Source organism: Phyllobates terribilis, unplaced genomic scaffold, assembly GCF_046119375.1.
Source record: "Phyllobates terribilis strain yellow unplaced genomic scaffold, ASM4611937v1 Scaffold_36__1_contigs__length_13169755, whole genome shotgun sequence".
Lineage (NCBI taxonomy): Eukaryota > Metazoa > Chordata > Amphibia > Anura > Dendrobatidae > Phyllobates > Phyllobates terribilis.
The window spans coordinates 6173550-6190539 of record NW_027362796.1 but is presented as its reverse complement, the minus strand read 5'-3'; the positions used below and the strand labels follow the sequence as shown (position 1 = coordinate 6190539).

Genomic DNA, 16990 nt, shown 5'->3' with positions numbered 1-16990 from the left:
TTCTCTAATACCAACTTAACAAAAGTATTATTTTCTACCCAAAAGGGCGTCCATCTTGATTGTGCATTAAATGAATGCCGAAACTGTAGATATTTATACAATTGTTTATTTGTCAACACAAATCCCCCCCTTTAATTCATCAAAGGACTTAAGTATTTTTAGAAAAGTGGAGGGCACCACCTATATAGTATCCAATGTTGTTCAACCCGTCACATACCAAAAAAACATACAGTGGGTACGGAAAGTATTCAGACCCCTTTAAGTTTTTCACTTTTTGTTTCATTGCAGCCATTTGGTAAATTCTAAAAAAATATTTTTTTTTTCTCATTAAAGTCCACTCTGCACCCCATCTTGACTGAAAAAAAACAGAAATGTAGAAATTTTTGCAAATTTATTAAAGAAAAACTGAAATATCACATGGTCATAAGTATTCAGACCATTTGCTCAGTATTGAGTAGAAGCACTCTTTTGAGCTAGTACAGCCATGAGTCTTCTTGGGAATGATGCAACAAGTTTTTCACACCTGGATTTGGGGATCCTCTGACATTCTTCCTTGCAGAACCTCTCCAGTTCCATCAGGTTGGATGGTGAATGTTGGTGGACAGCCATTTTCAGGTCTCTCCAGAGATGCTCAATTAGGTTTAGGTCAGGGTTGTGGCTGGGCCAGTCAAGAATGGTCACAGAGTTGTTCTGAAGCCACTCCTTTGTTATTTTAGCTGTGTGCTTAGTGTCAATGTTTTGTTGGAAGGTGAACCTTCGTCCAAGTCTGAGGTCCAGAGCACTCTGGAAGAGGTCATCATCTAGGATATCTCTGTACTTGGCCCATTCATGTTTCCTTCAATTGCAACCAGTTGTCCTGTCCCTGCAGCTGAAAAACACCTCCATAGCATGATGCTGCCACCACCATGTTTCACTGCTGGGATTGGATTGGGCAGGTGATGAGCAGTGCCTGGTTTTCTCCACACATATTGCTTAGAATTATCACCAAAAAGTTCTATCTTTGTCTCATCAGACCAGAGAATCTTATTTCTCATAGTCTGGGAGTCCTTAATATGTTTTTGAGCAAACTATGCGGGCTTTCATATGTCTTGCACTGAAGAGGATTCCGTCGGGCCACTCTGCCATAAAGGTCTGACTGGTGGAGGGCTGCAGTGATAGTTGACTTTGTGGAACTTTCTCCCATCTCCCTACTGCATCTCTGGAGCTCAGCCACAGTGATCTTGGGGTTCTTCTTTACCTCTCTCACCAAGGCTCTTCTCCCATGATTGCTCAGTTTGGTTGGACGGCCAGGTCTAGGAAGACTTCTGGTGGTCCCAAACTTCTTCCATTTAAGGATTATGGAGACCACTGTGCTCTTAGGAACCTTGAGTAATGCAGAAATTCTTTTGTAACCTTGGCCAGATCTGTGCCTTGCCACAATTCTGTCTCTGAGCTCCTTGGGCAGTTCCTTTGAGCTCATGATTCTCATTTGGTCTGACATGCACTGTGAGCTGTGAGGTCTTATATTGACAGGTGTGTGCCTTTCCAAATCAAGTCCTATCAGTTTAATTAAATACAGCTGGACTCCAATGAAGGAGTAGAACCATCTTAAGGAGGATCACAAGGAAATGGAAACCATGTGACTCAAATATGAGTTTCTGAGCAAATGGTCTGAATATTTATGACCATGTGATATTTCAGTTTTTCTTTTTTAATACATTTGCAAAAATTTCTACATTTCTGTGTTTTTTCAGTCAAGATGGGGTGCAGAGTGTACTTTAATGAGAAAAAAAATGAAGTTTTTAGAATTTACCAAATGGCTGCAATGAAACAAAGAGTGAAAAATGTAAAGGGATCTCAATACTTTCCGTACCCACTGTATGGTCCAATGATACAGAGAAAAAACAGTATGTATTGACAGGGATCACCTCAATATATAAATTAAAATTATTTTATTAAACAATTACCTAGACAAACATATCACAGCTAAAAACAGTTAAAAAGCACAACGCTTGAACAAAATAACAAGCCGCCACATAATATTGTATTGGCTAACCTCAAAAAGAGTCACCAGAAATAAATGGCTTGAGGCTATGTGCCCACGATGCAGAAATGAAGCAGAAAATTTCTGCAGCGTTTCTGCATCTCCCTTGCCAGAAAAACGCATGCGTTTTTTTTACGCGTTTTTGACGCGTTTTTTCATGCGGATTTTACTTGCGTTTTTGTTGCATATCTAAAGCGTTTTTGAGACCAAATAAAGTTTATTTAAAAAAATAAAAAAAAAAAAAAAAAAAGGGAGAAATTCTGATGTAATTTCCTAGTTCAACCCCTCTTCACCATTTTGCTTTTTGTAAGAGAAAAGATGCCAGAGGAATTGCAGCCCCTACGGCGCAGCAGACAATGCCTTTTGCTGCTGACTTGCTTAAATCTCATGCACTACTACGTTGAGCAGGTAATATAAAGTAGATCTTTTTTTGTGTTACATTATTTGTATGTAGTGTGTACTAACCTATATTGTTATATAGGAGCGGTTAAGGAGGAGAAGACGACCCAAAAAGATGTGGGTGCACCCTATCTTGCTTGAGCGTGCGGACAAGGGCCACTTCAATCTTCTTTACCAGGATTTAAGGACGTAAGATATATGTTCATAAAGTCTAAGGTCACACTTGTATACCTTTTTTTTTTTTTTTTTTAACGTTTTTGCTTGTATACTCTAAAATTATATTTTAATCCTATTTTTTTTTTTTTATACAAAGTTTTCCGGAAAAATTTCAACAATTTTGCCGTCTGAACATTACCGCGTTTGATCGTCTGCTAAGCATTATTTCTCCTGACCTGGACTACCAAGACACCGTAATGTGAAGGGCCATCTCTGCTGAGGAAAAGCTGCTCATCACCTTGCGGTAAGTTGAATGTTATATGTTTTTTATTATTTTTTAGATCTAAGCAACATATGCTGCCATGGGCAGAAAAATTATTGATTCAGGATTTCCACATTATGTTGTTCAGCTTTTATTTTTTTCTCCGATTTAGGACAATAGTACATTATTATAATAGAAACACCTCACCAATTCTGCATTTATCAACCATAGCCTGTTTCACATGTACACATCTACAGCACCTTCCCAAAAAATGTTCTAGAGATCCGTTCCCCGTGTGTCGTGTGTGTTTTCCGTGTTGTAGTTGTGTGCATTACGTGTGCTTCACCTGGATCACATGGATGGACTTCTGGGAGTCAGCACTACAATCGATAATCCCAAGAGTCTGTGCTGAACGCTGCCCTCATCATGGTTCTCTACTGGCACTGTGCTCAGCACCAGCAGGGACCATGATGGGGGGGTTAGTATTGTGTCCCCAACTGTAAAAATTAAGAATAAAGTAATAGCAATCATTATGTCTCTTGTCTCTGGTATGTCTGGAAACTGTCATCACTCTTACCGTAGAAACTGATTAGTTAGTTAGTCACCCTGTGGTGATGGCTCCCCTGTGTCTGTGTACCTAATTTTGGCTTTACCTTGAGATCAGCATGCACACAGATCAGATTGAAAAGGTAACTGATGTGTGAACTCTAGAGCAAACATCGTAGGCAAACACAGACACAAAATGAAAACAGAATAGAATTGATGTGTGAACTCAAGAGCAAACAAAATCTGAAAAAACAAATACTAAAATGTGTGTCCAAACCCCTGACCCCCCCCCCAAAAAAAAGCTGATCGATGGAATAGTACTTTGTAATAGTCAGTCATTTTTAACAGAGTAATCAGAATTACTGTTGGCTTGTATTTCTTTCTATGGCTTTTCTAATTATATATTTTTCCTTTTCAGGTTTTTGGCCACAGGAGAGAGCTATACATCACTGCACCTCCAATTTCGGGTTGGTAAATCCACCATTTCCAGAATTGTGAGGTGCACATGTACCGTCATCTGGCAGAAGTTGCAGCCCATTGTGATGCCTTCCCCAACCGAGGAGACTTGGCTGCAGGTCGCAGCAGGCTTTCAAACTGTGGCCAATTTCCCCAACTGCATAGGTGCTGTCGATGGCAAACATGTGAGAGTTCAGCAGCCTCCACGATCAGGATCACGCTTCTTTAATTATAAGAAGTATTTTTCCGTGGTCCTGATGGCGGTGGCTGAGGCACATTACAAATTTGTTGCCATCGACGTTGGTGCTTATGGCAGTACTGGGGACTCTCGGGTGTTTAGATCATCACAGATTGGGCTGCAAATTCTTCAAGATGGCGGAACACTCCCAGCCCCAAGACCTTTGCCAGGTTCCACACATCCAGTTCCTTTTGTGATGGTATCAGATGAGGCATTTCCCTTACAGACCGACCTGCTGCGCCCATTACCCACGAAGGGCACTGGATGACTGGCGGAAGATTTTTAATTATCGGCTGAGTCGTGCACGCAGATATGTGGAATGCACCTTCGGAATCATGTGTAGTCAGTGGAGGATCTTTCACACTGCCATACAGTTGGATACGGAGACCGTTGACACTGTAATTAAGGCATGCTGTGTACTCCACAACTATGCTCGTGAATACAGCACTGAGCAAGATGAGGAGTCACAGCTGTCTGAATTAATTACAGTTGTCAACTCTGGTCAGGGAAGGCCATCCAACTCTGGTGCCAGTGTGCGAGAAACCTTCGCTGACTACTTCATGAGTGCTGAAGGTGGCGTGCAATGGCAATGCTCCTATATGCTCCTATGCTGGTGTTGAGCAGCCTGACCAGCAGAGAAGATCTGATCAACAGTAAAGAATAACTTCCGGTCTTCATTTTTTTTCCTGAAAAATGTTTAATTTTTTTTTTTTAAATAATAAATAAATTTTGTTTAAATTTTAATTTGTCTCCAATATTTCTTGAATTGCCACCTTCTACGTATTGTTTTAGGACCATACGTCAACGCAAAAGTGAACAACCCACAAGTATCAGTGCCTGGAAATTGGCATTACTACCTAGAGCGCTCTTCCCAAGTACTGTCTGCTAAAGTCATCCCTCATCATTGTTATTTGCTTGCGCAAAGAGCAGAGCTAGCAAAAAACAGTGTTGAGAGTAGTATCCATCCAAAACTTAGTTGTGGTCAAAAATATCAAAGTATATTTCTAATTTAAAAACGACTGTATACAGCCGACCACACACGTAGAGTAGTTGAAAAAAAATAAACATTTAGAGTTCCTCTGACCTGCGCTATGGTGAGCGCAGATCGGGGGACCACTTTTTCAGTTAAACCAAATCCAACCACATATACACTTGATAAGTAAAATGAACACATAGATTAACCAATTTTGTTTTAATAAATAAAATAGAATAACTTTAAATATTTTTTAAACAGAAAACAACAAACTTTAGAGAACATTTATTTGGAAAAACATTGCCCATAACTTGTTAATAAATAGCACATTGGGTACGGCAGAGCTGTCCTGTCATCAGTTTAGGGCCATAAAATACGGGCAGCACCTGTAGGTTGTTTAATTATATAAAACTAAACACCTTTTATTACATTCCCCTACGCCTGAAGCCTGGTATAGGTGACCATAAGAAAAGGTGTTTGCTAAATTATTTTCTAAAAAATTGTGTATCTAACAACCTACAGGTGCTGCCTGTATTTGCTATGGTCCAAAAATGATGACAGGGAAAGGTAAATGGTTTAACTATAAGTTATGAAATTGTTGCTCGAAGCCGTACCCAGAAAACATTTCTTGGGTAAAACTCGCATTTGGGGATGGTCCTCTGTGAAAAGATGAGCCACCAGGGGCCATTTGGCGACCATAAGTTCCTTCGTATTCTTCGGGGCGGTATTCTTCAACCTGGACAAAACGCTGTGTTGCTGCTGCTGGTGGTGGTGGAGGCACACTGGGATTGAACAAATTATGTATGACATGAACTATGGCTGGGGGTGAGGGCATAACTGATGCCCCATCAATCGCAGTTAACAGAGCATTTGCTGCAGTAATGTAAATGTTCTGCTTCTCTCGTGGCATGGATCTGATGCGGCCAGCTATGGATAAGCCGACTAAATCCAGGGGATCCTCCTGGCATGTCCTTTCCACAAGACTGAGTGTACGTTTAGTCAGGGCTTCAAACAGACTAGTCGCACCCTCGTGGCTTTTGGCCTTTTTTTTGGTCGCCCTTCTCAATGCCACGGGACGAGCAGAAGCTGAACCCCTCCCAGTGGGCCTCGACACATCACCAGTAGAGCTACCGGCAGCGCTTGGACCAGGAGCAGCAGTCCCCAAACCGGTGTCGACGTCCGCTTGAGTTACAGAAGAACTTGTGGGACAACCATCAGTGGCAGAAGCAGATGTCTCCGGCGACGAAAGCTGTACAATGGGATGGAATTCCTCCTCTACTTCATCCGTTCTTGCGTTGGTTTCTGTTGATGGGGCACTGATGTTGCCTTCAGTTCTAAAAGAAAAGGTAAAAAATACTGTTAATACCACATTTTTTTAAACATTGCAATTACTATTTATTGCGAAATTACCTCCGCAAACTCCTGCTGGTTAGCATGAATGCAAGCTCATCTGCAAAAGGTACTTTGCGTTTACGTGGCGATGCGCCACTTTTCACCGACTGGTGATACTTCACCAGCCGGTCGGTGACCGATCGCCATCGACTTTTCACATCACACACTACAATAACAAAACAAAAACAATTTATTAACTGCTTTAACAACAAAAATGCAATCAGAAATAGATATAACAATAAAGGTAAAAATCAATACTTACTAATTTCCTCTTGGGCATCACGATCCTCATTGACCCACTGGGGACAGATTTCCCGCAAGACAGAGGCCCAGGCGTCCTTTTTTTTCTGTTTGTCTTTATAACAGTCGCTTGCGCTGTCCCAGATTTCGGGATATTTTTCAATCTATAGTGAATAACATAACGTCTGTGAATATTTTTTCTTTAAAAAAAAGGGTGGAATAAAAGAGTAATAAAGAAAAAAAAAAAAAACAAACATTCACACACACATGCTAAACATATGGCGATATCTACGCACACACCAACACTAACCCCTCACCTATATTGTACGGTTCTTTCACACGTCAATCTCCGGGACGAGTGTTGATGCCATTTTCCACACATACCGGAGACCCACACACAGACCCATTCCAAAGCATGCTCGGTCACACATCTGTAGTAATGTGGATATGTGGACGTGAGAAATTAACCTTACAGCGTATGCAGGAGCTTTGAGTCAATGAACCTACATACGCTGTCCAATAATCTTTCAGTTCAATAAATAATTTAAAAAAAAAACGTGGGCTCCCGCATAGCTTTAATAACTAGCAGAGGGAAAGCAGATGGTTGAGGGCTGATGTTATAGTCTGGGAAGTAGGCAATAACCATGGCCCCTTCCCTTGCTATTAATACCAGCCCGCAGCAGTTAGCTTAGCCTTTACTGGCCATTGTACAGGGGGACCCCCACAAAAAAAATTATGTGGGGTCCCCCTATAAGTTGTAGCCAGCAAAGGCTAGGCAGACAGCTGCGACCTGATATTAATAGCTAAGAAAGAGGCCATGGTTGTAGGCCCCCTCCCACGCTATAATATCAGCCTTCAGCCGCCCCAGATTTGGCGCATCTTATTTGTGCGCCAAATCTGGCGCTTAGCCTCGCTCTTCCACGCTGCCCTGGTGCGGTGGCAGGGGGTAATAGTGGTGAGGTTCATGTCAGCGCCAGCTGCCATGAAGCCCAGGTTAGTAATGATGGGCGTCTATAAGACACCCCCATTACTAACCTACAAAGTGTTAAAAAGAAAAAAAACAATACACCCAGAAAAAAATAATTTATTTGACATAAAACACACCATTTTATTTAATTCTTAGTATACTAAAAAAAAAATAGTTACCTGTCCACGTTCCTGCACTGATCTCCCATGCACAGCTGTCACATCTGGAGATGGTGACAGCTGTGCATGGCTGCTGTAAGCTCCCGCTCCCGGGAACACGTCCGCTCCCGGCAGCGTGAGCCCCTGACTGAGGTCACCGGAGTGCATTCAGTCAGCGCAGCTCCGGTGACCTCCTTTACGGCACTGCTGTACCGTGGGAATTTCTCACGGTACAGCAGGGCCATAAAGAAGCTAACCGGAGCAGCGCTGACTGAACTCCGGCGAACCCGCGGGGCTGCGTTACGGCCCTGTCATTCTAGCGGCAGCAGCGGTTCAGAGCGGTCACATTTTATGTGGCTGCTCTAAACTGGAGATCATCGTGGGACACTCGTGGACTACTACGGAGGGGTAAGGATAAGGTTGTGGTTTATTATTTTATATTTTATTACAGGAGATCGATGGCTTCGGGGAATTAGGTGTCTAGGTGAGTATAGGTGTATTTTTTTATTTATCTTAGGTGGCGATCGGCGGGGACAGGTAATGATTTAAATTTTCATAGGTAAGCACTGGCCACCAATGAAAAGAAAATGGACAGTAAATAATCTTGGGGACAATAAAACATAATAAAAAAAATAATAAAAAAAACCCTTTTGTATGTATGTATGTATATATATATATATATATATATATATATATATATATATATATATATATATATATATATATATATATATATATGAGAGAGATATAATGGGAATATGATGGCACCCTCCAAAAAAAAAAAAAATAGGAATAGGGCCAATAATATATGGGGGCTATAATTTCATTTTGGGGCACATTTTACAGCAGGAGCAGGCTGATGGGAACTATTGCTCCCATCGAGCTGCTCCTGCTGGCACTAGTGGACGGGGGACAGACATAGGCCGATGGGAGTAGTAGTCTCACATCGGCCTATGTCTCCCTGCTGACACCCGCGCACACAGACCCCACACAGACCCCACACAGACCCCACACAGACCTCACACAGACCTCACACAGACCCCACACAGACCCCACACAGACACATACAGACACCACACTAATCATGAATCCCACGTTCAGATTCATGCGCTTGTACCATCCGAGATGAGCAGCCATGATCCTGACAGACGGGAATATTATGGGATTCTCGTCTTCCTGGATTATGGGATGCTTATGGAATGGCTGGAAAGCCCAATTGTGAGGTCACTTCCTATTTGCTGCGGTTTTGTGGTACAAGACCGCATCAAATACGCTTCAATTCCGCAAGTATTTTTACATATTTGCGGATTTGAAGCGTCCCAAAGCAAGTCAATGGCGGCCATTCCGCTGCGTTTCCCCAAAATTAATGAACATGCTGCAGATTTTTGAGCGCCGCAGAAGCGCTGCGGAAAAATCCGCAGCATGTGCATTGACATTGCGGAATGCCATTGGGGACCATGGGGTGCGGATTACCAAGCGTTTTTGATGCGTTTCCGCTGCAGAAATTCCGCAGCATAAACGCATGAAAAACGCATCGTGGGCACGCAGCCTAAGGGTTTAAAAGGAATGGGGACCAAGCCTGAAGGTACGACTGCTCATGTGACCTCATCACTGTTCCACATAAAATAAAATCTACACATATATAATTACCTTGTACTGCTTTTATTGCTATATCTACACTAAATATTACCTTTATGTAAATATAAAGCTGTCCTGTATTGGATAAAAGTAAAATAGGACCTTTCTAGAGCATGTACAGTATGTAGGTGAAGATTGCAATACCTGAATAACTTTCTAATTTACACTTGTTTAAATTACATTTTTATTTGAAATCCCCTTTTAATATTCCACATAATCATTCCTTTGCAGCCATTAAAAAATTACTTTTTTCATGTATACAATAAATAGCTTTTTGATTTTCTAACAGAAGCAATAAAGATTCCTGTAAAGGAAAACGAATATGCTTAGGAAAAGAATTTAAGACTGGATCTCCCGGTCTTCTTTTTGTAAACATTGTTGGTGACCCAACTTGCAAGCTGAAACCTCCTCCGAGTCCAGAAACCCTTCCTTCAACCATTACATTTATACAAATAAGGGAAATAATATCGAGGTTCTACATTCATGACAACCACAATGACTGCTAATGTGAAAAGTAAAATTATAGTTTCAGTAGCAAGATAAAGATTGGATCCTATTTGGTTACATCAAGAAAGATTACTTTCATACCACATAATTGGATCTAAACTTTTTTTTCCAATTTTAAAAGGTTATACCTTTATTGCCATTTTCAAAAATTTGAATGTTTAGTACACATAATCGATCAATCTGTTGAAATAAAATGCTGTATGGTGCTCACTATGGGTCAAACTATATATTGAGGTCCAGACATGTTTACATGCATTCAGTGAGATACAATAAAAAGCCATGCTTTTTTTTAGAGATAAAGTTCTCTTAAATCATTAATTCTGGATGCATCAGATAACAGCAAAATCACATATTGTAAGATGCCATACTGTGTCCTCCATACAGGTATTACAATATTTAATATTTTAAAAATTACATGTTTTCAAAACCTATGTTTGTCATATGTACAGTGGTATTCTTAATGAGAAGCATATTTATTAGTGATGAGCGAGAGTGCTTGGATAAACCTCGAGCATTTCAGTGCTCGAATGTGTTCGGTACTCAATGAGTACAGACAGCTAATAAACATGCAGGGACCGCCAATAAACATGGAGGGATTGCCTGCCAATACAGTAATGCTGTAGCCATGTTGACTACTGGAATTACTGTGATTGGGTGGCTGCAGCACACGTGATGCTCGGTACAAGCAGTTCAGGGAGAGTTATGTTGGAGGGAAAGCTTAGATTAGAGCAGGGATATAGCTATTTATTAAATAAATTAAAGAAAAAAAGACAAGGGGTCCCCACCATTTTTGATTACCAGCTAAGGCAAAGCAGACAGCTGCGGGCTGATTTATTAGCTATCAGCTGTCTCCTTTGCCTTAACTGGCTATCAAAAATGGGGGGAACCCAAAATAGTTTTTTCATTTATTTATTAGATTAAACAAATACATTTAAAAAAAGATTTGGGGTTCCTCCCTATTTTTGATAACTAAGGAAAGCAGAGCGCAGATATTATTAGCTGGGAAATTTCATGGCCATTTGGCCTTTCACAGACTAAAAATACCAGCCCGCAGACACCCCAGAACCAGCATATCACATCAGATGTGCCAATTCTGGCACCCTGTCTCACTTATTCCTGATGCCCTGGTGCGATGGCAATGGGGTAATGGTAGTTGGGGTTGATGACAGATGTGATTTGTGAAAGATGACAGTTACTATCAAGCCTATTCATAGTATAATTAATTAATTGATTTGATTAGTTGGAGTAAAACTACAGCATCCCATTCATTGTTCAACATGCATAATGCTATATATTTGTTTGGCCTGATTTTCAGTAACTAATAGAGTAACAAAGATTTGTACAGAGCTGAACCCATGAAACAGTTAATATGATGCTGTAATGAGATGCTATGAGAAAAACCTCGGCACTCAGTATAGTTATTATGGAACCAATATTTTAATTTTAAATGCAGTCCAGGAAAACAAACGTTTCGGCCAACATGGCCTTCATCAGTGCAATCCGACCGCTGTGAAGATCAAGGATGGGAGGGGGAAGAGGCTGGACTCCGTGTCTCAAGAGGTGAGGGACAGTTGGACCTGCCATATGAGGGTGTGGGGCTGGAACGCAGTATCCACCACTAGTTCATGTGCCTACCCCACACCCTCATCTGGTAGGTGACACAGGTCCAACTGACCCTCACCTCTTGAGACACAGAGTCTAGCCTCTTCCCCATCCTATCCCTGATGACGTGAGTGGAGACAGAGACAGTGGATAGCGTGATCCGGAGTTCAGACAAGGGAAAGCAGTAGAAGGACTGAGTGTTGAGAACAAAGACCGGTCATGTAACAGGACGCCCAACGGTACCGCCCCAAGTGAGATAGGTAACAGGCCAAGAAGGAACAGCCGCTGGCTAGTGATGAGCAAACCTGAACTGTAAAGTTTGAGGTTAGTACCTGATGAACTCGAAACACAGATTTCTCATGGAAGTCTGTTGTACAGTTCAGGTTCGGATGCCGAATGAAGTTTGTTGAAAGGCTGTGGCACAGCCAATCAACAAGCTTTTTGGCTGTGGGCACTTCCAGAGCCGTGCCAATACCATAGCAATCTTAAAATGGCTGGGTAGTTCCAAAGACTACAATTCTTTGGACACAGTAATTTTATGTGACACATGCATGTGTAAGGCAGAGACGGCACACTGGGAGAAGTAGTTGTAGCTGAAGACCAAGTACCGAGGGATGGCTGCCACCAGGAGGTTATGGAAAGCTTACATGCCCTGAATTCACGGCATGAGAAAATAATCGGCATGAGAAAATAATCGCAGATGTGAGCTGCACCTTAGGGTAACATTCAGCCGAGTGCAATGCGATTTTTTATGAGATGGCACTAGTCCCATTACATCGCAAGTGGGAGCAAGCCCTAAGGCTGTGTGCCCACGTAGTGTTTTTCAAGCGTTTACGGTGCGTAAAATCTTAAAAAAAACTAGTAAATACGCACCTCATTATCCCCTATGGCAGTGTTTCTCAACTCCAGTCCTCAGGACCCCCCAACAGATCATGTTTTCAGGATCTCCTTAGTATTGCACAGGTGATGGAATTATTATCAAGGCACCAAAATATGCCACAGGTTCTCTCACCTGTTTAGTACTAAGGAGATCCTGAAAACCTGATCTGTTGGGGGGTCCTGAGGACTGGAGTTGAGAAACACTGCCCTATGGGATAACGCAAGTGCTGTGCACATGCTGCGTATTTTTATGCAGCAGAAATGTTTTGTGTAAAAATACGCAGCATGTTCATTATTTCGGCGTTTGCACAGCGTAATCGCCGCCATAGACTTGTATTGAAACACTCAATATACGCATGGCTACATGCCCATGATGAGCATATTGAGCGTTCAATGTGCGGATGGTACCTGGGTCTGGAGGAGAGGAGACTCTCCTCCAGGCGCAGGTACCATTTACCTGTAGTAAAAAAAGAATTAAAATAAAAAAAAATGAATATTCTCACCTACCGCCGGCGCAATCTCCCGTCCCCGAACCTCGTAGTCTTTTCTGTAGTGGTGAAGGACTTGTGATGACGCATGACCTGTCACATGAACAGCTAACGTCCTCACAGGTCCTTCACCACTTCAGAAAAGACTGTACGAGGTTCGGGGATGGGAGATCGCGCTGGCGGTAGGTGAGAATAATGAATTTTTTTTTATTTTTTTTATTATTTTTTACATTCTATTTTTTACTATTGATGCAGCATATGCAGCATCAATAGTAAAAGTTGGTCACACTTGTCAAGCACTATGCTTGACAAGTGTGACCAACCTGTCAGCACTTGTCAATCACTTTTCCAAGTGATGCTAGCATCACTTAGAAAAACGCTTGACAATACCTATGGAAGGTAAACATGCCAAAATGCTTGATTTAGGCAGGAAAAACGCATGCAAATTACGCATGTGTTTATCCAACCAGGGAGATGCAGAAATGAAGCAGAAAATGTCTGCTTCATTTCTGCAACGTGGGCACATAGCCTTAGGCTGAGTTTCGGAGGAGCACCAGGGTGGCAGAAACGGAAGCATTAAGCAGGCTGTCATAGTAAACCGTCAGTGATCGTGTCAGAGATCACAGATGGAAGCTGGCATTCCATTTAAATGCTGATTGTCAGAGATTGACAGCAGAAGTTAAATGGTTAACAGCAGCTGCTGGAGCTCATTACTGGCTGTTAGAAACAGATATTTAATATATTCCATATCTCCGTGTAGAGAGAGCCCAGCTCCAGACCCCATTCCACATGCCGTCATCCCTGCAATCATGTATATGTATGTGATGTTGTGTTACGGGGTTAAATGGAGCTTCATTCAAATTATTAAATTGGAATAGCGATTTCCAGCTCACACATAAAGCCAAGTATGAGCCAGGAAGTCACATGACTCGAAAGACAACCAGAGCCATGCTGAAAACCTGGGGAAGATGTCATTTGGTGAGATATGCAATAAAAAAAATAATGGGAGTGCTTGTTGAAGGAAGCTGCTATAATAATATTTATGTCTCTGTATAGATTTACAAGGTAAATTAAGTTGGTGTACTTATTGCTGTGCCTCAGCATGAAATAGACTTAAAGTAGCCATGTGAATAAACCCTTATGTGAGTTCACAAATATTATGTATTTTAATTATTTTTTTTTTTTAAAAGGTACAACACTGTAGCAGTCACCTACAACACAGGAAATAATTTTGTGTGTTTCCACTGCATGGATGATAATCGGGAGTGGAAGTATTATAATGGAATAGCTGAACACTTCCACCCAGGTGACGGCGTAAAACCTGTGACTACAGAATTCTTGAAAACTGTTTTTAAAACCTGGCGTTACACCCGGACATATTATTTTTGTGAGGCAAAATGGCGATAAACTCGATAACTAAGAAGAAATATTAGTTTGTTAAAATAAAAGTTCTCTGCACATGTGGTTGTTGTTTTATTCACAAAATTATCATAACTTTGTATTTAGATTTGAGAGTCCTCAGTGGTTGATACCTTTAATGGCTAACTGAAAAGATGGTAACAAATTGCAGCTTTCTAGACTACTCAGGTCTCTTCATCAGGCTAGTATACCACAAAATCTGAAGAGTCACATATGTATACACAATAGGACACAGAAATAATGCAATAGATGAGACAGGTGATGAAAAGCAGAACTATCAGTATAGGAGAAGAGATAAACAGCCATGGCCGTAAATATTGGAGCAGTTCATAGATAAGAAGTGTGAAAGTTTTATTGTCCTGTGATGCCCATTTTGATGCCCAGAACCCATTTGGGCCAGGCTGGAGTGACCTGAATTTGATGTGGGCCATCACTATGTATGTAGTGGTGGTGTGAGATTAGTGGCCCAAAGTCATTTAACCCCTGAAAAACACCAGTTACTTATTCAAATCTGTGAAAAGTGGCTATTTGCCAGCTTTGATGGCCATTTTGATGATCAGAACCCTTTTGGGCCAGGCTGGAGTGACCTGAATTTGATGTGGGCCATCATTCTGTTTGTAGTGGCGGTGTGAGATCAGTATCTCAAAGTAATTTAACCCCTGAAAAACACCAGTTACTTATTTGAATCTGTGAAAAGTGGCTATTTGCCCGCTTTAATGGCCATTTTGGTGCCCAGATCCCATTTGAGCCAGTCGGGAGTGACCTAGTTTTGATGTGGGCCATCACTATGTATGAAATACTGGTATGAGATCAGTGGCCCAAAGTCATTTAACCCCTGAAAAACAACAGTTACTTATTCAAATCTGTGAAAAGTGGCTATTTGCCAGCTTTCATGCCCATTTTGATGCCCAGAACCCATTTAGACCAGGCTGGAGGAAAATGAATTTGATGCGGGCCATTACTACATATGTAGTGGTGGTGTGAGATCAGTGGCTCAATGTCATTTAACCCCTGAAAAACACCAGTTACTTATTCAAATGTGTGAAAAGTGGCTATTTGCCTGCTTTGATGCCCATTTTAATGCCCAGAGCCCATTTGGGCCAAGCTGGAGTGGCCTTATTTTGATGTGGGCCATCACTATGTATGAAATACTAGTATGAGATCAGTGGCCCAAAGTCATTTAACTAATGAAAAACACCAGTTACTTATTCAAATCTGTGAAAAGTGGCAAATTGACAGCTTTGATGCCCATTTTGATGCCCAGAACCCATTTGGGCCAGGCTGGAGGAAAATGAATTTGATGCGGGCCATTACTACATAAGTAGTGGCAGTGTGAGATCAGTGGCTCAACGTCATTTAACCCCTGAAAAACACCAGTTACTTATTCAAATCTGTGAAAAGTGGCTATTTGCCTGCTTTGATGCCCATTGTAATGCCCAGAGCCCATTTGGGCCAGGCTGGAGTGGCCTTATTTTGATGTGGGCCATCACTATGTATGAAATACTAGTATGAGATCAGTGGCCCAAAGTCATTTAACTAATGAAAAACACCAGTTATGTAGCATCGGCGTCTCTGCCTCCTGCTAGGCAGAGACGCCGTCCCTCTCACCTTCCTGTTCAGCGTGCGGTGTCCTCCTGTGCTCCTTCCCTCGCTGCTGCCGGCGCGCGCTCCTTCCCGGGCACTGTGCTTAGGGAGCGCGCGCTCCCCCTCTCTTGAAGGGGCCGTGCGCATCGTCCTAAGGAGTCCCCGGCCAATTGCCGGAGGACTTCCCATATATAAGGCACCTCCTCCAAAATGGAGGTGCCCGAGCAAAGTTGTTTGCACTGTGTCTCACCTGTGCTTCAGCCCTCAGGTTCCGCTGCTAGCCTGACTCCTCGTCCAGCCTGCCAGCCTGTTACCTGCCTTGTCTGTCAGACCGCTCACCTGGGAGCGTCCACCAGTTACCTGCCTGTTACCTGCCTCGTCTGTCAGACCGCTCACCTGGGAGCGTCCACCAGTTACCTGACTGTTCCTGCCTCGTCTGTCAGACCGCTCACCTGGGAGCATCCACCAGTTACCTGACTGTTACCTGCCTCGTCTGTCAGACCGCTCACCTGGGAGCGTCCGCCAGTTACCTGCCTGTTACTTGCCTCGTCTGTCTGCCCGCTCACCTGGGAGCACCCGCCTGTTACCTGCTGTGTCCATCAGCCTGCTCACCTGGTAGCGCCCACCAGTTACCTGCCAGATACCCGCCTCGTCTGTCTGCCCGCTCACCTGGGAGCACCTGCCTGTTTCCTGCCAGCCTGCCTGGAGTCCCTGCCGTCACTTGCTGTGACCATCTTCCTGGTAAACCTAAAGACTGTTACCTGCCCTGCTTTCTCGAACTGTGACCACCTGCCAGCTACCAGAGACTTCCGCCTGCTTGCCGTGTCCATCCGCCATACCGGTCAGTCCCAGCCATCTGACCGGTGGGAGCCACCTGCTCTCTTACAAGGTCGTCCCCAGAGTAGCACCTGGTCCCTCAGCCCGGATCCTCCCTGGTCACGGTGTCGTTAGCTGCCGTACGACCAGGGTCGGTTCGGGTGGCCCCTCTGGGTCCCTCCTTGCACCTCGGCACAAAGGTTCCACCACCCGGCCCCGTAACAAGTTACTTATTCAAATCTGTGAA

General features: G+C 42.8%; 1 protein-coding gene across 1 annotated transcript in view; it reads right to left on the bottom strand.

Moving 5' to 3' along the window:
• Positions 1-16990, bottom strand: part of LOC141182804 (uncharacterized) — a 141440-nt gene that overhangs the window by 64132 nt on the left and 60318 nt on the right. The window lies entirely within an intron of this gene.